The 22156-nt window shown below is 40.9% G+C and overlaps 1 protein-coding gene across 1 annotated transcript in view; it reads left to right on the top strand.

Moving 5' to 3' along the window:
* Positions 1–22156, top strand: part of LOC126336054 (glutamate receptor 1-like) — an 88899-nt gene that overhangs the window by 43594 nt on the left and 23149 nt on the right. The gene's annotated exons all lie outside the window — the stretch shown is intronic.

Raw genomic sequence — 22156 nt, 5'->3', positions numbered from 1 at the left:
GATTTCTTGCGAACTCCTCGCTTATCCATTGAGCACATGTCTTACGCTTATATAAAAGTTGAAGGACGTTAGAACGTTTTAATCAGTGGTCTGGTACTAAAAGGCAACATGTATGGGTAGCTAATGGGATAAGCGTATCATGTAGAACACAGCGGGAATTATATAAAAACATTAGGAGTATCAGAAATCGAGCTGGGGTAGATCATAACAAACAGTACAGCAAAGTTCTTACAACGTCATTAGGAAGACAAAAATCTTGTAGAATGCGAAAAGAACAGCTAATTCTGAAGGTGAAGGAAATGTGTGGCCAACAGCTGAAGGTCGATGATTGGAAATCAACACGTAGTAAAGATTTTTTTCTTTAGCGTTAAGTAAAGCATATTTACAGTACTTAAAATCATTTTTAATATAGTAGGTGAATTGAATAAGAACGTATTTTCTAAAGGGAATCATGTAACTGTTTTATAAATCTCTTTCCAAGACTTCTATACAAAATACGCCTCCGTGATAGAAACACGGTGCGGCGGTGCGGTTCCTTTCATCCTGCACCTACCTTAGAACTCTTTGCAGGAGATCGCCATTAGGAAAGCCGAGCAGAAACCTACCGCTCTGCAACTCGCACCAGGCTACATACAACGTAACTACTCTAAGACTCGGGAAAAGGTCTTCATTTTGGATGAAAATTGGTAATACTGGCAAAACTTCGGTATATTCTGAAGTCGAGAATTACAAGTTAACTGCCAAGCCCGTGCTGATACTAACACTGTCATGTACAAAGCCTTTCATTCACGATAGGAAGTTCACGCTAACGTATTCCGCGAAATCTGAACAGCTACTAAAGAAGGATTGTTCTTAAATGAAAATGCTCGCCCCACTATTAAATTTATCGGTGTCAGTGCTCTCAGGTTTTTAGTCACCGATCTGCTCAATATGCCACGCAGAATTACCGTCTTTTCTCATACTCAAAATTACTTAAAAAATCCGTACTTTCTAAAAAGCGCGCCGTAATAAGTAGGTATTCACTTTAAAACACTTTTGGAACCTGTAGCAGAACTAAAACCGGCAAATTACAAATTCCTTCGGAGGTCGAATTACACACGACCGTACCATTGAAAGGCTGTGCTCTCGCTACTTATACTACTGTACGAATTCTCTATCTCCAAGAGAAAAGACACGCGAAGAATACTCCGCTATGATTCTTCAGTTTTCCTTAAGGGCAATAGAAAAACATTATTCTCCAGCGTTAGTCCGCGCTTTTCATGACTAACCAATCAACAAATAACACACATTCGTACTGTACTTTTTGCCGAAATATATATTTAACATTCTGATATTTTGTTTATTCTTTATTTCATGAACTATTTTCATTTGCTCTCGAATTAGCTTTCCTTTTACCCTAAGCTTACTTAACATATTATGATACGAAATTCCCCGTCGTCTGTATTCAAACTGTCTTAAAACTTTCTCGCACTTCAGCGTTCATTTGTAGAACAATTATTTACCTCTTTACTTTACACCACATACAAGCATCATTCACTCTACTAAACATATACAAAACTATACAAACACAAATACACAAAAACCTTAAAGAAATAAACGGATAAATTCACAAAAACATTCTCTTGACCTGTTTCTTGAATGTCTCTGTCCGCTGCTGTACTCTGGTGGATGAAAATTAGAACCACGTACTCGACTGAACCCGCTTCACACCATATGTGTGCACGCATGAGTCAGTCTCCCGATACACAGGCTCTAGACACGAGGTATATATAAGGCGCCACACCTCAAAGGGGGCGATTGAATAAATAATTAGATCGATAAAAACTAAAGACTCTCACGGATATGATGCTGTATCTGACAGGATACTAAAGCACTGTGCTGCTAATGTTAACCCACTAATTATCTGCATTTGTAATTTTTCCTTTAGAAATGGTTAGTTTCCTGAAAGATTAAAGTACTCAACGGTAAAATGCCTTTATAAAAAATGGGAAAGAGGTAATTTACACAATTTTAGACCTATTTCTATGTCAACAGCATTACAAAAGTTACTAAAAAGGCCATGTGTATAAGGGTAATTGATAATAACAGTTCAAATAAATTGCTATCAAATGCAGAGTTTGGTTTCAGAAGAGTCTTAAAAACTCAAAATGACATATTCGCTTTCTCTGTGAGACACTGGATGAGTGAAGCAAAAGTTGTGAATACTAGGCATCTCCTTTGATTTAGCTATGCATTTGTTGTGTGGATCACGAAAACTACTGCACAAGGTGGACCATTGGACCATTAATGGAATAAGAGGAGTAGTTGAGTGGTTCACAGTTCAGTCCTCACATACTTTAAGAACAGAGAGACAAAGGTCATTTTCCATTGCAATGAAAGCAGCTATGAATGGTCTTCTGACTGTGGCACAGTTAAATGGGTAGTTCACCAGGGGTCAGTGCTGCTATTTGTTATATATATATGGCTTCTGATATTGTTGATATTGTTGTTGCTTTGGTCTTCAGTCCAAAGACTCGTTTGATGCAGCCCTCCACACTACTGTGTCCTGTGCAAGCTTCTTCATCTCCCAGTACTTACTGCAACCTACATCCTTTTGAATCTGCTTAGTGTAGTCATCTCTTGATCTACCTCTACGATTTTTACACTCCACGCCTCTCTCCAATACTAAACTGGTCATCACTTGATGTCTCAGAACGTGTCCTGTCAACCAATCCCTTCTTCTAGTCAAGTTGTGCCAGAAATTCCTATTCTCCACAGTTCTATTCAGCACCTCTTCATTAGTTACCGGATCTACCTATCTAACATCAGCATTCTTCTGTGGCACCACATTTCGAAAGCTTCTTTTCTCTTCTTGTCAAAACTGTTTGTCGTCCATGCTTCATTTGCATACTCCATACAAATACTTTCAGAAAGACTTCCTGACACCTAAATCTACGCTAGATGTTACCAAATTTATCTTCTTCAGGAATCCTTTCCATGCCATTGCCACTCTACGTTTTATATCCTATGTATCATCATCAGTTACTTTTCTGGGCAAATTTCAACACTCATCTACCACTTTAAGTGTCTCAATCGCTAATCTAATTCCCTCAGCAAGACCTGATTTAATTCGACTGCATTCCATTATCCTTTTTTTGCTTTTGTTGATGTTCATCTTATATCCTCCTCTGAAGACACAATCCATTCAATTCATCTGCTCTTCTAAGTTCTCTAACAATGTCTTCGGTAAACCTCAAGGTTTTTATCTCTTCTGCCTTGATTTTAATTCATATTCCGAAACATTCTTTTGTTTGCATAACTGCTTTCTCAATATACAAATTTAATAATATCGGTGATAGGCTATAGCCCTGTCTTACTCACTGCCCAATCACTGCTTCCCTTCCGAGCCATTCGACTCTGATAAGAACCACCTGGTTTCTGTGGCAATTATAAATAGCCTTTCGCTCCCTGTACTTAACCCCTGCCACCTTCAGAATTTGAAAGACGGTATTCCAGTCAACATTGCCAAACGCTTTTTCTAAGTCTGCAAAATGCTGGAAATGTAGGTTGTCATCTCAATAACCTCTCTTCCAAGATAAATCTTAGGGTCACTATTGTCTGGCCTGTTCCTATATTTCTATGGAATCCAAACCGATCTTCACCGACGTCGGATTCTACCATTTTTCCCATCCGTCTGTATAGAATTAGTGTTAGTATTTAGCAACCACGACTTATTAAACTAATAGTTCAGCAATTCTCACACCTGTCAACTCCTGCTTTCTTTGGAGTTGCAATTATTATATTCTTTTTGAAGTCTGAGTGTATTTCGCCTGTCTCATACATATTTTTCACCAAGTGGGAGAGTTTTGCCATGGCTATCTCTCCCAATGCTATCAATAGTTCTAACGGCATGCTGACTACTCCAAGGCCCTTGTTTCGACTTAGGTCTTTCAGTACTCTGTCAAATTCTTCACGCTGAATCACATCTCCAATTTCAATCTACGTCCTCTTCCATTTCTATAACAATGGCCTCAAGTACATCGCCCTTGCATAGACCCTCTATATACTTCTTCTACCTTTCTGCTTTCTCTTCTTTGCTTAGGACTGGTTTTCCCTCTGAGCTCTTGATATTCATAGAAGTGGTTTTCCGTTCTCCAAACGTCTCTTTGATTTTACTTTAGGAGGCATCTATCTTATCTTAGTGATATATGCTTCTATATCCTAACATTTGTCCTTAAGCCACTCTTGCTTAGCCATTTTGCACTTCCTGTCGATCTCATTTTTGGGACGATGTTTAGACCTTTTCGCCTGCTTCATTTACTGCATTCTTATATTTACCCCTTTTATCAATTAATTTCTACATCTGTTTAGTTACCCAACGATTTATACTAGCCCTCGTCTTTTCTCCTACTTGATCCTCTGCTGCCTCCGCTATTTCATCTCGCAGAGCTAACCATTCTTCTTCTATTGTATACCTCTCTGCTGTTCTGGTCAATCGTTCCCTAACGCTGCGTACGAAACACTCTACAACCTCTGGTTCTTTCAGTTTATTCAGGACCCATCTGCTTAAATTCCTACCTGTGTACAGTTTCTTCAGTTTTAATCTACTGTTCATCACCAATAAATTGTGGTCAGAGTTCACATCTGCCCCTGGAAATGTCTTAAAATTTAATACCTGTTTCCTAAATCTCTGTCTGACCATTATATAATCAATCTCAAACCTTCCGGTGTCTCCAGCTGTCTTCCACTTGTACAGCTTTCTTTCATGATTCTTAAATCAATTGTTATCTCTGATTAAGTTACAATCTGTTCAAAATTCTAACACGCGGCTTCCTCTTTCATTCCTTACCTAATTCCAGCCGCCCATGATTAGTAAATCTTCATCTCCCTTTACTATCTGAATAATTTCTTTTACCTCATCATACATTTCTACAGTCTCTTCATCATCTGCGGAACTAGTTGGCATACATAATTGTACTACTGTGGTAGATGTGGCCTCCGAGTCTATCTTGGCTACAATAACGCTTGCACTATGCCGTCCGTAGAGCTTATCCGCGTCCCTAATTTTTTTATTCATTATTAAATATGCTCCTGCATTGCCCCTATTTGATTTTGTATTTATAACCCTATATTCTCGAGACCAGTAGTCCTTCTCCTCCTGCCACCCAACTTAATTAATTCCCACTATATCTAACTTTAACCTATCCATTTCTCTTTTTAAATTTTCTAACCTACATATAGGATTAAGGGATCTGACATTCCACGCTCCGATCCGTAGAAACCCAGTTTTGTTTCTCCCGATAACGATGTCCTCCTGAGTAGTCCCCGCCCAGAGACCCGAATGGATGACTATTTTATCTCAATATTTCACCCAAGAGCACACCATCATCATTTAACGATACACTAAAGCTGCATGCCCTCTGGAAGAATTACGGCTGTAGTTTCCTCTTGCTTTCATCTGTTGGCAGTATCCTTCACAGCAATATTGTTTTCATTGATATTACAATGCCAGTTTAATCAATAATGTAAACTGTTGCTCTTGCAACTACTGAAAATGTTGCTGCCCCTCTTTAGGAGCCACATGTTTGTGTAATACCTTCTAATATGACCGTACATTTTAGACTATTTAGGTTTGCTCGTGACACTAGCATGGTAGTGAAGGATGCTGAGTGCATCGTAACAACTTATCAAACACTGCAGTTCAGGAGATAAGATCATGGCATGTAGGAAATAAATTGAAGATAAATCTAGGTAAGACTCAGTTTTTGCAGTTTGTAACACATAATTCAACTAAAACTCACAGTTAGATTACACAGAATGTTTATACGGTTAGTGAGTTTAAACAATACCAATTTTTTAAGGTGTTCAAACAGATAGTCATGGAAGGCTAATGTTCAGGACCTTGTTCAAAATCTGAATGCTGCTGTATTTACCATTAGAAAAAATTCTGCAAATAGTGAGGACTCCAGCATGAAAATAAGTTCTTTCGGTTATTTTCATTCGCTTCGTACATATAGTATTATAATTTCGGGTGCGACTCCCCAATGTCGTGTGACTAGGGCCTCACATAGGGTAGACCGTTCGACAGCTTCAAGTCTTTCGATTGGAGACCACTTAGGCGACTTGCTTCTCGATGGGAATGATATGATGATGATTGGGACAACACAACACGCAGTCCGTGAACGGAGAAAATCTCCGACTCCGCCGGGAATCGAACCCGATACCTTCTTTTCTTCGGTATTGTTGATTGCATTTGGTCTGGGCGGACGTCACAAGACATCCGTCCAAGTTGTTCGTTGATTTCTTTACTCAGTTTTTTTATTACAGAAGGTGAGCAGCCCTCTGACCAAACACGCTCAGCTACTGTGCCGGCGTCCCTTAGGACTGACATTCTGTCACGCTGACCACTCAGCTATATATATATATGTATATATATATATATATATATATATATATATATGTGTGTGTGTGTGTGTGTGTGTGTGTGTGTGTGTGTGTGAGAAAGAGAGAGATCCGACCGCTGTGTCATACTCAGCTGAGGATTGAGGATGTGGATAGGAGGGGCGTATGGTCAGCACACCGCTCTCCCGGTCGTTATGATGGTTTTCTTTGGCCGGATCCGGTACTAGTCGGTCGAGTAGCTCCTCAGTTGGCATCACGAGGCTAAGTGCACCCCGTAGAATGCCAACAGCTAAGGGTAGTCTGGATGGTGACCCATCCAACTGCCGGCATCGCTCGACAGCGCTTAGCTTCGGTTATCTGACGGGAACCGGTGTATCCACAGTGGCAACGCCGTTGCCAATATGTGGGGGAACTTTACAAAATTCTGTTCAGGAGTCTGGGAATTTTCTTTAACGTCGTCTGTTGTTACAATACGAGCTTACTCCCAAGAATTAGAAAATTTCACTCAATTAATACTAGGTGGAAATCCATTCTGCCTTCAGATTGTATCTCCTTGACTCTTTTGCTGCATCCACTTACAGTAAGCTAACAAAGGAATTAATAAATATTAGCAGTGACCATCGCTCATTCAAGCCTAATGATTCCCGTATGAATCACTCGTTCTATTCTGCCAGAGCGTTTCTGGGGTAATTAAGGTGATTCCGATGACTCGCTGGATTGTGGTAACATATTTCATGTACTGACTTATCCCCTGGTCATGGAGATTTGCTGCAAAATTTTGTGCTACACAACTAGACACGTAAATTACAAAAACACTCACAAAAATGTGCAATGGATGTTGTGTAGATGCATAACACTTCATTTGCAGTGAAATTAATTTTAATTAACTGATAAATATTTAAATCTTCCACTGATATGAAGGCGCGTTCCACAACTACATATAACTGGTGTTAATAACAGCAGCTGCTCTTCTTAGAATTTTTATTTGAAAAGCACTCTCAATTTTGGCCTCATACACGACCATTTTCAGGTGACTGCAAATATACTGTATACATTAAATGTTCTTCATACGGCTGAAACAGTACTTGAAGTTAACTTGTAAATGACTCCTTTGGGGTCGTAACCAGAAATACCTTAAATAAAAAAGATTACAACTGTTACGTGCGTTCTTTAAAGAAAATAATCTCACAACTACAGCTGTAGAAAGTGAAGGCATAAATACCCGAATAATTCCAGTTTACTGTAAAATTTTGGAGTCCACGGGGCCACAGAAACGTCAGTGGCATTTGTATTTGTCATGTTGGCAATCGTTGTGCACTAACGAAAGTTGTCTTTCAACTTTGTCTACAGAACCGTAGTGTTTACATCGCTTTTAGAAGTAGCAGTGTTATAAGAGTTCCTTTCAACTGGATAACTCTTCAAAGTTTACGGCCGAAAAATTCTTTTTGTTTTAAGCGATATGTGACTAGCTGAAATGTATCCAAAAGCTGGTGAAAGAGTGGATGTGTAACTTCGTACTGATATGACCCTATTTCTTTGGAATTGCCTTGGTAAAATGAAATCACAGATAAAAACGAATAGATTATGTGGAATGGGAACATTAACGAATCAAAGTGTATGGCGTACCTAATGTCGTGATGGCATAATTAATGATGAAAAATCTGGGTGGTAGTGAATGTTTGCATAGTCGGAAAACAATAACACGCGTAGAAATCTGTGTAAGAATTGCGTTACTTTTATTCATCGATTAATTACAGTCTAGGCTGTCAGTAGTTATTAGTGTTCTGTTTATTTCGATTTTTCTTATATATAATCTAGCAGTAAGTAACGTCATATCTGCGAAACAGAGAACTAGCAGGATGAAAAGAATATGTTAGAAGCGTCCTGGAAAGAAAAGATAGCCGCGCGGGATTAGCCGAGTGGTCTTTGGCGCTGCAGTTATGTACTGTGCGGCTGATCGCGGCGGAGTTCGAGTCCTCCCTCGGGCATGGGTGTGTGTGTTTGTCCTCGGGATAATTTAGTTTAAGTAGTGTGTAAGCTTAGGGACTGCTGGTCTTAGCAGTTATGTCCCATAAGATTTCACGCATATTTGAAGATTTTGAACAAAGAAAAGTAAAAAAAAGACAAATATAACCAAGTGTGACATTTTGAAAATTTACAACGTGTACACATCGTTCTAACAGCCTCCTTATGCACGAGATTTGGTATCCTTTAGCTTCCACGTATTCCGAAAATAAACGTCTTGCATTCCAATGACAAGATTTTGGCAATCGTTGATGGATATTTAGCGTACTTCCCATAGTCCCTGAATGCTCACTAATAGATGTAAGATGAACGATGTTGTCCTAAGACTGGGGTACGTAAAGTAAAAAAATTGCGAATAAAATTTACGAACATTAAACTGCGAAATATGTCTTTCTTTCCAAAGCAACTACGATATCTCATTATCCTTACAGTGCGGACCATTAAAGAAACTGAGCAAAGTTCGATTTTTACACAGTCTCGAAACAGGCGTTATAAAGAATGAAATCAGCTAAACTTAAAGAAACTAAACTTTATTTAGATATTTCATGTAGCTTAATTCTTCTGAGACTTTGGAACTGGTTAAAAAAGTTTCAGCACAATAATCACCACAATGATTATGCATACCTTTAGCTGTATTCATCGTGATATTATCATAGGTCATTGTTCGATGTTCACTAATACTCTAAGGCAAAAATGTTAACGACTAACCATGAAGGAATTAGATGAATGGGACGAAAATCAGTACATGTACAGACAAACCAGTATTTCAGAAATACTGGATGGTTTATTCTAGAGAAAGAGCTTCACAGCGTGAGCAGGTCAACAGTGCGTTGGTCCACCTCTGGCCCTTACGAACGCAGTTATTGGTTCAAAGTGCTCTGAGCACTATGGGACCTAACATCTGAGGTTATCAGTCCCCTAGACGTAGAACTACTTTAACTTAACTAGCCTAAGGACATCACACACATCCATGCCCGAGGCAGGATTCGAACCTGCGACTGTAGCAGCAGCGCGGTTCCGGACTGAAGCGCCTAGAACCGCTCGGACACACCTGCCGGCCGAAGTTATTGGGGTTGGAACTGACTGATAGAGTGGTCGGATATTCTCCTGAGGGTTATCGTGCCAAACTGTGCCCAAATGGAGCGTTAGATCGTCAAAATTCAAAGCTGGTGGGAGAGGCCTGCCCATAATGCTCCAAATGTTCTCAGGTTGGGAGAGATCTGGCTACCTGGCTACCCAACGTAGGGTTTGGTAAGGACGAAGACAAGCTGTAGAAACCCTCGGCGTGCGTGGGCGGACATTTCGTCTACGAAATTTGTTGGCCTCCATGGCTTGCCATGGAGGGCACCAAAACAGGGAGTACAATGTCGCTGGCGAACCGCAATGCTGTAAGGTGCCGTGGACGACAGCCAAAGTCTTCGTGCTGTGAAATGAAATGGTAGCCCAAATCATGACTTCTGATCGTAGGAGCATGTGGAGTGCGATAGTCCGCTTGACATCACGCCGCCTTCCAAGGCGTCTCCAGACACGCCTTCGCTGATAGTCGAAGCTCAGTTCGAAGCGGGACTCATCCCTGAAGATAACTGTACTACAGTCAACAAGATTTCAAAGCAAATTTGTGCGACCCATTTCAAACGGTCTAGTTGGCGTACCCAGGTCAATGGTAGCCAGCGCAGTAGATGCCGTGAGCTCAGACACCTGTCTGTCAGCCGGTTATTCATGGTATTTGTGGTCACTGAAGCACCAGTTGCACGTCTGATCGATGATGATGATGATGATGATGAACCCGGGGCTCTGAGTACCTCTCTGACAATCGATTGGTCCTCTCTAGTCTAGTGCATCCTTTTTGACGGTGTGTCCACGCCCCTGCCTGCGGGACACACCTACTGTCCAACTCAGTACACTGAATGAAATTCGCAAATACCCTAGCTCTGGCATCGACGTGTCCGCTGTTTGCTATCCTTGCCGCCTGCACGGTGAAAGAGCGCGGCAGCGTTACAAATTCATCCATCGGCCGGAAACGTTTACAGTTTCGCGCTATCCGTCGGTATCTAAATTACTATAAATTTGTGACCATTCATTCGTGGTGCGTCGCTTTCTTTTTTTCCCAAGTACTGAACAAATCACTGTTTGATTTATCTGTAATTATAAAACATATATTCATAAGTTCTCTCAATTGCCCTCGTTGCGGCCTTTTGCCAATTATCATCGAAGTTGTTAGTAGATTCCACACTGAAATTGTTCGCATGTTATATTGGGGTTATCATCATCGTTGCTCTCATATGCTGCTTTTGAAATTTCCTACACATTTTAAATTGCTACACTGCAGCACAAAGAAACAACTCTATCTTGAAAAATAAGATTCACTCTAGTCATTAGTCGTCCGACTGGTCTGATGTTGCCGGCCGCGACTTCCTGTGCCAGTCTGTTGACCTCTGACTTACCCTTACACCCAGTATCCTCATTTATTTATTGGTAATATTTTCCAATCTCTGTCCTCTCCTACAGTTCTTACCTCCTATGACTCAGTCCATGGTTTGACCTATTACGATGTCATTTCGCCAGTGTTTCCCGCCGCGCGGGATTAGCCGAGCGGTCTCAGGCGCTGCAGCCATGGACTGTGCGGCTGGTCCCGGCTAAGGTTCGAGTCCTCCCCCGGGCATAGGTGTGTGTGTTTGTCCTTAGGATAATTTAGGTTAAGTAGTGTGTAAGCTTAGGGACTGATGACCTTAGCAGTTAAGTCCCATAAGATTTCACACACATTTGAACATTTTTGCACATAGTTCCCCTCGCCGATTCCGTGAAATACCCAATAAGTTCTTATCAGTCCACTTAAATTCCTCATTACAGAGCAATGTATAATTGAGTAGCAGATTTTCATACAGTAATGGCTACATAATCTCGTGATTTAATGAACATATACATAATGTATACCACTTTCCCTATCAAATGGACTGACAGTCACCATTCGTCTACCTCCATTTGTGTACTACAATTTCACACAAAGTACAGGTTGTTTCAGAAAGAATACATTGTCTAGTTCGTGTTTATTTACATACTTAATTAGCCAATGAAATGTGAATGACAGAGATGTTTAATTAAAGTCCGCATAATTAATTAGACAAAACAGCTACACGAATACCATAGCAGTCTGAGTTGATAAATACAATCGAAATCATAAAAACAACATTTACAATGAACGTTTCCTATATTTAATTATCAGCTTCAATGGCGACACCCATGAGTCCAATTCTATTACTGATATATGAATTTGGACAGCAGTAGTGAAAAGAGCAGATAATTTCGACCGAAACTGACGTACCATGTCAGTATATATTGCAAAAATAGAGATAACATAAACTGAATATTGTTCTCAGTATTTGAAATGTGCAGTTGCTTTAGCTACCGAACTGAGAACTTTTTTTGTATATTATTTTGATCATCATTTTTCCGTCTGCTGATAACTATATGTTTTATTAATGGACTGAGATCCGCCTCGATTGCGAAAAAACACCTAGTGTTTACCTAGGTTTCGGTGTAGATAACTACACCTTCTTAGGAACAATAAACTCAAAACTGTCTATAAAGACCTTTGTCAATAATTAAAAGCTCAGCATAGCTATATATTTATAAAAGAAAAAGATGACACATAAAAGTACATGTGAACAAAGTCAAAAGAATAACTTAACTTTATAAATATATAGCTATGCTGAGCTTTTAATTATTGACAAAGGTCTTTATAGACACTTTTGAGTTTATTGTTCTGAAGAAGGTGTAGTTATCTACACCGAAACCTAGGTAAAAACAAGGTGTTTTTTCGCAATCGAGGCGGATCTTAGTCAATAAATGTATTAACAAACGATTGCTGACGCGCTGCAATGTTGAAGGTTCTTAAACTATATGTTTAACTCCTAACCAACGTGGTTAGAGGTTTTAACACAGTCGACAGAATAAAATATGTTGTGTCTGGCAAAGATTTTTTGCTGTTGTTGTTTTGGGAACTATACGTAATGAAAGACGTATAAGAAACCAAACTTTTTTACTTAGTACCAATTTAAAAACAAACTAAGGGAAAAAATATGAAACTAAATATACTACAAAAATAAGCGTGGTCTTACTCCTACACAGTCTGGCAACTAAGATAGTGTATTGACCACAAATTACAACAACTGAAGCACCAAAGAAACTGGTATAGGTATACTTATTCAATATAATGAGATATGCACACAGGCAGAATACGGCGCAGCAATCGGCAACGCCTATGGAAGACAAAAAACGTCTGACGCAGTTGTTAGATCAGTTACCGCTGCTAAAATGGCAGGTTATCAAGATTTCAGTGAGTGGTGTTGTAGTCGGTGCACAAGCGATGGGACACAGCACTTCCTAGGTACCGACGAAGTGGGGATTTCCAGTACGGTCATTTCACGAGTGTACCATGAATATCAGAGATCCGGTAAACATCAAATCTCCGACATCGCTGCTACCGAGAAAAAGTCCTGCAAGAACAGGACCAATGGCGACTGGAGAGAATCGTCTAAAGTGACAGAAGTGGAACCCTTCAGCAAATTGCTGCAGATTTCAATGCTGGGCCGTCAACAAGTGTTATCGTGCGAACCATCAATGAAATATCATTGATAAGGGATTTCGGAGCCAAATTCCTGCTCGTGTACCCTTGATAACTGCTCGACACAAAGCTTTACGCTTTGCATGAACCTGTCAACACCGATAATGGAATGTTGATGACTGTAAACATGTTGCCTAGTCGGACGAGTTTCGTTTCACATTGTATCGAGCGGACGGACGTGTACCGGTATGGAGACAGCCTCATGAATCCACGGGCGCCTCATGTCAGTAGGTGACTGTTCTAGCTGTGGAGGCTCTCTAATTGTGTGGGGTGTGTGCAGTTAGAGTGATACAGGACCCCTGATACATCTAGATGCAACTCTGACGGGTCACACACACGTAAGCATCCTGTCTGATCACCTGCATCTACTCATGTCCATTGTGCATTCCGACGGACGTTGGAAATTCCAGAAGGACAATACGACACCGAACATTTCCAGAATTGTTACAGAGTGGCCCCAGGAACACTATTCTGAGTTTCAACACTTCCGCCGGCCACCAAACGCTCAAGACATGAACATTATTGAGCATATCTGGGATTGCCTTGCAAATTACTGTTCAGAAGAGACCCCCACACCTTCGTAGTCTGGATTTATGAACAGCCCTACAGGATTCATGGTGTCAGTTCCATCCAACACTGTTTTAGACATTAGTCAAGTCCGTGATACATCGTGTTGCTGCACTTCTGCGTTCGGCGGGGGCTCTACACGATATTAGGTAGGCTTTGACTCTTCGGTGTACATTAACGAAAGAAAAGTGAAATTTCGCTTAATAATACGTCCACTCACCTACAATGTCAATAGTAGCTTGGCATCTCCGTCACATTCTTGAAACCAAATTGTCCAAGTATCCGCGTGAAAGGGACATCCAAATTCGACGAATTTGTGTTGTCAGCTGTTTTAAAGTAAAGATCTTGCTTCCTTGTAACTTCTCTTTCACACAAGACCATACATTTAAACGGCATTAGCGTCAGACGACTCTCAGGCCAATTCATCACCTATACACTTTCCTTCTTTTTCCAGTCGTTCCAAATCCTGCTGCGGTGCTAGCGATGAATGTCTTCCTGTAGTATCTAATCTTCATTTCTGACGATGAACCAGCGTTTGGCAGTCGGCATCAAACGCCTTTAATAAAAGCGACTCGTAAGTGTCACTTATGTCCCTTCATATGTATCTCAGTCAAGAATTTAAAGTTATCTAATGCATTATGGACATTCTATGGAGGACAAAGCTTCCCTCTGTAGGTTTCTGAAAGGCATGAGGCAATATCTTTTGCGTCTATGCATAATGCCGACCACACTCTTCCTTAAGAGACTGTATCTATATTCCAAGAAAAACCTGATAAATACAAAGATTTTTTTTATAAAATACGGGTTTGATAAGGTCTGAAATATAAGAAAAGAGCATACATTTATTTTTGTAGGTGAACTATAAAATATTGACAACGGATCTAAGACTCTATTGAAAACAGATATTCTGCAACAAACTGGATATTTCCACTCGACTTGACACATTGACTAATTACATTATTTGTGGAATGGACGTGTGTTCCCGATGAGTAATGCTGACCTGGACACAGTATATTTCGGAATTGTGAATACTACCATTTTAGTAAATTTTTGAATGATACCTGATATATTTACAGTATGAGCCCCAAGCCTTTTTAGATGTCAAATGGATATGGTAAGACCGTTTTCACCAGTCTGCTATTTACTTTGTGCAAGAATGGAATAAACTGTGAATGATACTCAACTTTAAATCCGTTGTTGGCCAACATTATTTACGTGCCGTGCCTATACCCCAATCTAATATTTTGTGTTCTGGATTTGTGTATCAGGAATTCATTTACATTTTTATTTTAGATAGAGATCTCAGTACGAGCAACAACCCCTACGAGAATGAGAGGAGGGAAAACATTCAAAATACTCATATATATTATTAATGTACAGTCACAGTTACGGGCTCTCATGGGGGATTTAGCATGCGCTGCAACTGCACCTGGAGGCTAAGCTGGATTAGCTGCACATCGAACGTGAGGTGTAATCGAAGTGGGGCACAAGTTTCATTGCTTCCGCCGCAAATGCATTAACGTCCCCTGCACGTCAGAAGCAGCACGTGCCAACGGTTTTCGTGGCAGTGCGGCTCTGATCACACACATTCATAAGTTCGGCTCCACTGCATCGTAACTAAGGTCGCGCAATACTCACAGATGTCATTGGTACATCAGCAGCGAGAGGCAGCAGTTTTCATGACACTGTGGAAAACGGCAGGTCCTTTCGACACGGCTTTCTCCTAGTTTATTTGGTGGTGTTCTATGTTTATTGAGACAGTGGTGGTAACGCTGAATTCGATCGTACTTGTATGACCGCAGTCACTTCAGATGGATGAGACGACTGATTGGTTTGCATCGCGCAGATGTAGCAGGTCAGACTGAACAGCGCGAGTTGTGAAAAGACTCGGTCGTAGGTATGCGAAAGATAGCTGGCTAGCGTTTCGACGCAACAGTGGCTGTCACAAGAGAACACAGTCCGAGTAATACGGAGTCACTGGTCACACATAGTGGAGACGCAGCAGTAGGTGCTTGGCTGTGTTGTACCTATAACCAGAGGAGAAATGCCCAACCTCTTTCACAGAGGTTGCGTACGAATGAGAGAGCGGTAGTTATTCCCCCGCTAAGAGTGGCGTAGTCCGCATTTTCGGAGGGGTCTCATATTGTCTCCTGTTTCCACTTGAACGGTATCCACTTGCTGGTACAAATATTTCTCAGAGACACTACTGGTAGCCGGAAACTGGGTGCACGAGAAGGCTGTTGCGTTCCTTCAAGGTCACGTACGTGCTCTGGTCCTCGCTGTTCCCCATGTGTCAAAAATAATAGTCGGTTGATCGGACTGCAGACAGTGACGCAAGAAGTCGTCACAGTGGACACATGTCCCTATACTAGGAGTGGAGGAACAGTCTTCAGCCGCCTTATGAAGGGAGGCTGCACAGTATTCGAATTGATACGCAATTGACGTACGAGTGTTTTCCGAGCTTTCGATCGGCAGCTTAGTTTCTTGGTGAAAAATGCACGTCGAGATTGCCCCAGCCGGAGGGTGTGGAAGAAGACAATTCGGTCCGGGGTCCGCGGGGAAGTACGGACGACAGGGTATTCGTTCAATATTGGTGAAACAACGGAAGAGGAAGAGTCGGTCTTCCTCCGAGGAAAATGCAGACGAAAGGTCCACAGTCTTACCTAACGCCGAGGTGCACTACGCACCGCATCTCGATTTTACTACGTGTACGGTCAGCAATGCACAGCACAGGCACTAAGAATCTTGGTAGCAAAGTCTCTTACCTTATTGCTCGCCCATACAAGCAGTACTTGTGGTCCGATCCTAGTGCATTGTAGAAGTCAGTTTCTGGGCTCAGCTCACATATCTGAAGTACAGTTATTCCTTTCTATTTTAAATTAAAGTTAAGTCATCACCCTTGTTTACTTTGCCATCTGGCAGCCAGGGCTTTCTACTGTATGAATACTAGACAGTATATAATCCAGATGTTATATTGACTCACAACCCGCTTTTTACAGGTACTTTCTAAGAATAAATCTGTCGTGATATTTAATTCGTTCTTTCATTTAAGTTCACAAGACACCTTGACCACATTCAACAATTGCATTTACGTAAGTGCGAGATAATAGGAGTGATCTTGTAGTAAGAAATACAATCGGTCATCTTCGGTGACTCCACACAGGGCCACCTCTTGTAATCATTTGCGGTCATATCCTTGTGCATAGTTTTCATAGTAGGGTCACTGAAGTGGTGGCTCCGTAACTTACAGTTAGTGAGACGCAGATGTTCATTAGAGACAGCCACATGCCTAGCCATGAGAGAGACTCTCTGTCACTGTATTACGAATCACAAACACGCAGAGATTTGGCACCATCGGTAGCAGAAACTGTCATGCTGCACTCACGAATATTGCCGGCACAGCAGCAGTGACAAGCAGCAGTCACCATGGCAGCACAGAATGACCAAGCATAGGCAGATGGTCCGGGACTGCAGCGCACCATACTAACGGCCATGCAGAGCTTGCAATCACCGCCACCACACTAGCAGCAATCTGTGGTAGCAGACGCTAGTAAAGTCCCAGCAGCATTTTTTATTGTTCTAGTATGGCCTTTGCAGAATGCTAGCCTTGTATGACTTACTAAGCTGTCACCCAGCGAGTTTGCTTCCGATTGCGCAGCAGATCGTGATGCTAGGAGTTCACATAGTTATGCAGGGGAAGAAAATATATTTCTGTCAAAGAAAATGTCTAAGCAGGATGGAGATATATCATGGAGAAACTGACAGCAATGGAGAGTTTAAAGGAGCAGATGAACAGTTAGCCAGGGGCTCTCTTTAATACTTCAGTATTTCCGTAGCAGGCGTCTGGTGTATCACGTACACATTGATGATAAATTGCTATTTATTGGTATTGATTTAACTGTTATTGCAGTAATTTACAATAATTACAAGTAACACTTAAGCTTATTGTTAACAATAGTATCATTCATGTTACAAATTTTAATTTGGCCCATTGGAATAACCACTTGTAAGTTGAGTGTCTCCAAACTTGGATTAATGCACACTGCATTTTTGGCAGCGAACAGTTGTTTGAGAATAATTTTTGCAAACAAAATCATCACAAGAACTAAATCTTATCATTTAGAACTTATTCTTGGCCCTTCTACAAATTCCACATCAAATTTTTTCTACATTAGTTGTTGCTCTTATATATGCGTCTCTTCAACTATGGAACGACGCAGATACATACTAACATCAAAAATAAAATGTGGCTTCGTGCGTTGAAAATAAGGCTCTTTATAAAAACGCGACATCGATGTATTTCCGCTTTCCATTTGCTTGAATCGAATCCTGCCCATTATTTCCATCTTAATGTTATTCTTTTTATGGGTCGCTTGGTCAACAGCTTCAAACCCACACTTTTTCTTATTGCAATTTAATATTATGTTAAGTTTCTTAGTGGCCTCATTTACAGATCCTTCATTGTGCATACTGGAAATGAGTACAGCAGATTTGTTACGTTTGGCATGGTAACGCCTTTGTGGTATCCAACAAACTGTCAAACCGATTTCTCTGTCCTTTTTGGGCAAAAACTCAGTCTTGATATCTTTTTTACCCTTTCTTATGGTTCCTACACAAGCGAATTTGTTTTTTAGCAGAGGTAGACTGTAGAGGATAGCTAGTATATCAGTTAGCCATTGCAACGTTTCTAATTGTGCATTTTTTCGGCTCCATTAGCCTATACACAATTTCAAATGGGTCATTAGAAGCCCAAAATGGTCCTTATGGCTGGTATCCATAGTATGCTTCCAAGAAAACAGTGTGGAATAACAGCGTGCCACAGGGCAAACATTTTTATGCCATGTTTAGCTGGTTTCTTTGGAATATATATTTAAGACCTCTGAATGCTTCTAGTTTCTCGTCCATAGTAACAACTTCTAAAAATGCATCAATAAATCTCCTAATTGCTGGTAACCTATCCGTTTAAGGTCTTATATCCCTAGTTTTTATCATCAAATCTAATATACCTTAAAAGTAATAAGAAGCTCTTGTACCTGATGTACGATCTCAAAATAAATCCGGGCAAAGTTTCAATGCATTTGTGTAGTTTCCACTTGTAACGTCAACAAAACAAAAACGTCTAATAGTGCCCACATATCATTTCGATAGGTCAACTTAGTATCCATAACTCTAGAATAATTTTAATCTAGTCTTTTTCTCTGCATGTATACGTCTCTAAATTCACAGTTTCAACCATCATACCAGTACTAATTATTTTATAGAGCGAAACAGTTTTCTTTACAATACCTCATGCTATCATTATAGGGCTTAGGGAAGTCTTGATAATATTTTTTGCTGCTACCTGGGATGTCTTTTTTCGTAGGTCACTTTGCATTAATTTTGTTGGTTTTTCCACACAAATAAATACATCGTCTTCAGTATCAAAAGAAGGCAAACCTTCGTCCCACTCAAGTCAGAGTTACTAACATAATTACTTGGTAATATTACTCTGTGTAAGCAAACAAACATCTCTTCAGTCGTCTTCTCCCAAAAGTACCTCTAGAAGAGTCTGCTCTAATTCCTTCTGGGTCAAGTTCTATTTGGTATTAATTTAGAGACATGAACCACTGTTAGCAGTTAATCAAGAATAATAACGGACGCCTCCAAAACACAGCTCTTAAGCACACCGATCCGTGTAAATATGCAAGAGATGACGTTGGAAGTGAAATAGTACTTACAAGACCTGGAGCTTGGTTCTGGTAAAAGCTTATCGTTACCCTTGACTTTAGATTCTACAATCGCTCTGTAATAACTTCAGCTTAAACAATGACTCGAAAGGTTAAAAATGGTTCAAATTGCTCTGAGCTCTATAGAATTTAACTTCTAAGGTCATCAGTCCCATAGATCTTAGAACTACTTTAACCTAAGTAACCTAAGGACATCACACACATTCATGCCTGAGGCAGGATTCGAACCTGCGACCGTAGCGGTCGCACGGTTCCTGACTGTAGCGCCTACAACCGCTCGACCACCTGAGCCGACCACTTGAAAGATGTCAACAATTAGATGGCAATAAGGCTTGGCGTTTTCTCTCACGTATACCAGATGTGTGGGAGAAGTAATGAGACTGACTGGTGTCATTGCGAGAGATCTGGCGCCGCTGGGTTGTTCTACTTGTGTTGACCAGTGTGTTCACCCCTTCCAGATATTCAATCCAAGTTTCAGCTTCGTACAGCCACAAAGTGGTTTTTTAGAGTGCCATTAGTGAATCTGGGGCTTTGTTGTATGTTACGAAAGTGGAAGAACGCAATTTAGAGCAAGGTTATTTAATCACTTTGTGTTTGAACATTGACAAGTTGATACAGGCCTATAGATGAATATTCGTTATCAAAAGCACACTTTTTTTGCTGGCACAAATAAAAGGCCGAGAACACGTTGAAGATCAGCGTCGCTCAGGGAGACCTTCACTTTCGAAAACGGACGACACGTCGAAAGTGTGCGTGCGTGCTCTTGTGGTATCAGACAGATGTTTAACAGTATGGATGATGTGTGACCTATTAAACTCTTTCACAGTAGATTTCATTTTGACAGATGTTTGGGACATGCGAAATATTTGGGTCCAAATGGTCCCGAAAACCTCACAACTGAGGGGAAGGACCGTGTGCATTGACGTTCTCCGTAGTATTTCCAACGACCATGAATGGTTCAGCCTTGTCATCGGGATTCTGAATTTTTGAATACGATCCTGAGACAACGCGACAAAGTGAGGACCGGCACACTGAGACTTATCCTGTCCTGATGAGTAAATCAAAGATCCTCACGTGTTTTTTATACAATAGGGTTGTCGTGGATGAAGAATTTGTTCATCCAGCACAAACTGTCAACCACATATTTTACAAGGACTTAAAAGGCTAATGGAAATGGTGAATCGAATGAGAGCGGACATTTCAGACAAGTGCCTGCTGCATTATAACAACGCCACTTCCTTCACGGAATTTTAGACACCTTTTAAAGGCATTCCTGTTGTGGCACAGCCCCCCCCCTCCCCTCGCCCCTTGTTCACCTCATCTGAGTCCTTCTGAATTTTTTATGTACTTGAAATTGAATTAACGGTTTAATAGGACGTCATTTTTAGACCCTGGAGAATTCCCAAAAGGATGTGACCGACATGTTAAAGGCCCTACCAATCGAAGCCTTTCAGCTGTGCTAGCCATAGTGCCGACAACGACTCCGCCGGTCCATAGCTGCCGAAGGAAACTGCTTTGAAGGGGACAATATTGATGCCTCAAAAGGCAAAAACTGTGGTAGTTATAATATCAGCCTCATACATTTTCTCGCTTCTATCGTAAAATACACCAGAGAGCTCTCTCTAGGGTGAAGTGGGCAGAAAATCACATCAGTGATCAGATCGAGCAAGCCCAGTCTGTATTAGAGGGATACAGCACTCAAGACACTCATATTTAAAAGAAGGTGGTAGAGCGGATAACCGAGATAGAGAAGGACTTGACGTAGAGAATAAATGCTGTGCCGACGGAGCGTGGGAACAAACCAAACGAGACAAATGTGCTGTTATCTGGATAGGCAAAAGTGAAGGACTGGTGATACACTGCAAGGCAGTAATGAGAACGGAACTGCACACAGCTGTAAGGAGGGAGGCAGAGGTAATGGAGAAAGAATTCGGTAAGAACTAAATTAAGTAACATTGTAATTGTTGCGGCGCAACGGTCGCAGGTTCTAATCCTGCTTCGGGCATGGATGTGTGTGATGTCCTTAGGTTAGTTAGGTTGAAGTAGTTCTATATTCTAGGGGACTGATGACCTTAGACGTTAAGTCCCATAGTGCTCAGAGCCATTTGAACACTGTAATCTCCCGGTTGCGAAACAAATGTAAAGATTCCTCGTTATAGACGACAGAGCAGTACGTTATTGACAACGATCCACACATCACTGCTACGTCAGTGTTGTGTTCGGTGCTGTTCTCCCGTGACGTCAAGAGTGGAGTTTTTAATCGTGTGCTGTAGTTGTACGTAGTGTTGCTGTCAGTGATTGTTATGTGCTACGCCGCCCATCGCTACTTTTATGCTCCGGCCGTTCTTCGCCTTGTGTTTCTTTTAAGCGTCAGATTATGTGGTTTTTTGTGTACAGTTTTTAGGTTTTTATCACCATTTTTACAGTCACCCCATTTTTTACCCTATCTTCCACTATGTTTCCCCTTTTATGTGTCTGTTTTGCCGTTTTTCCCCCTTTATGTTGTTTTAAGTGTCTCCATGTTCTGTACTTACTGTCTGTCTCTCGGCTGAAAAGCTGCGCCTCTGCTGCTGTCATCCCACCCCATATGGGGCACTGAAATACAATAAAGAAAAAAATATAGCCGCGGCTGCAATAGAAGAGCTGCACAGGAAGACGATCAGTGACTTGTGAACAGTGCCATATACTTGCATGGAAATTGTATTCCTTGAAGGTCATTGATTATCTGCATGTCGTCAATTGTTTACGACCAGTCTTTGTAAAGACGCCAAGTTAAGTATTGTTAATGTACTTTATCGAAATATGGACGATTAATATGATTGTCTTTAATTGT

The sequence above is a fragment of the Schistocerca gregaria genome, chromosome 2, assembly GCF_023897955.1.
Source record: "Schistocerca gregaria isolate iqSchGreg1 chromosome 2, iqSchGreg1.2, whole genome shotgun sequence".
Lineage (NCBI taxonomy): Eukaryota > Metazoa > Arthropoda > Insecta > Orthoptera > Acrididae > Schistocerca > Schistocerca gregaria.
This window is presented reverse-complemented; position numbering and strand designations above follow the sequence as displayed.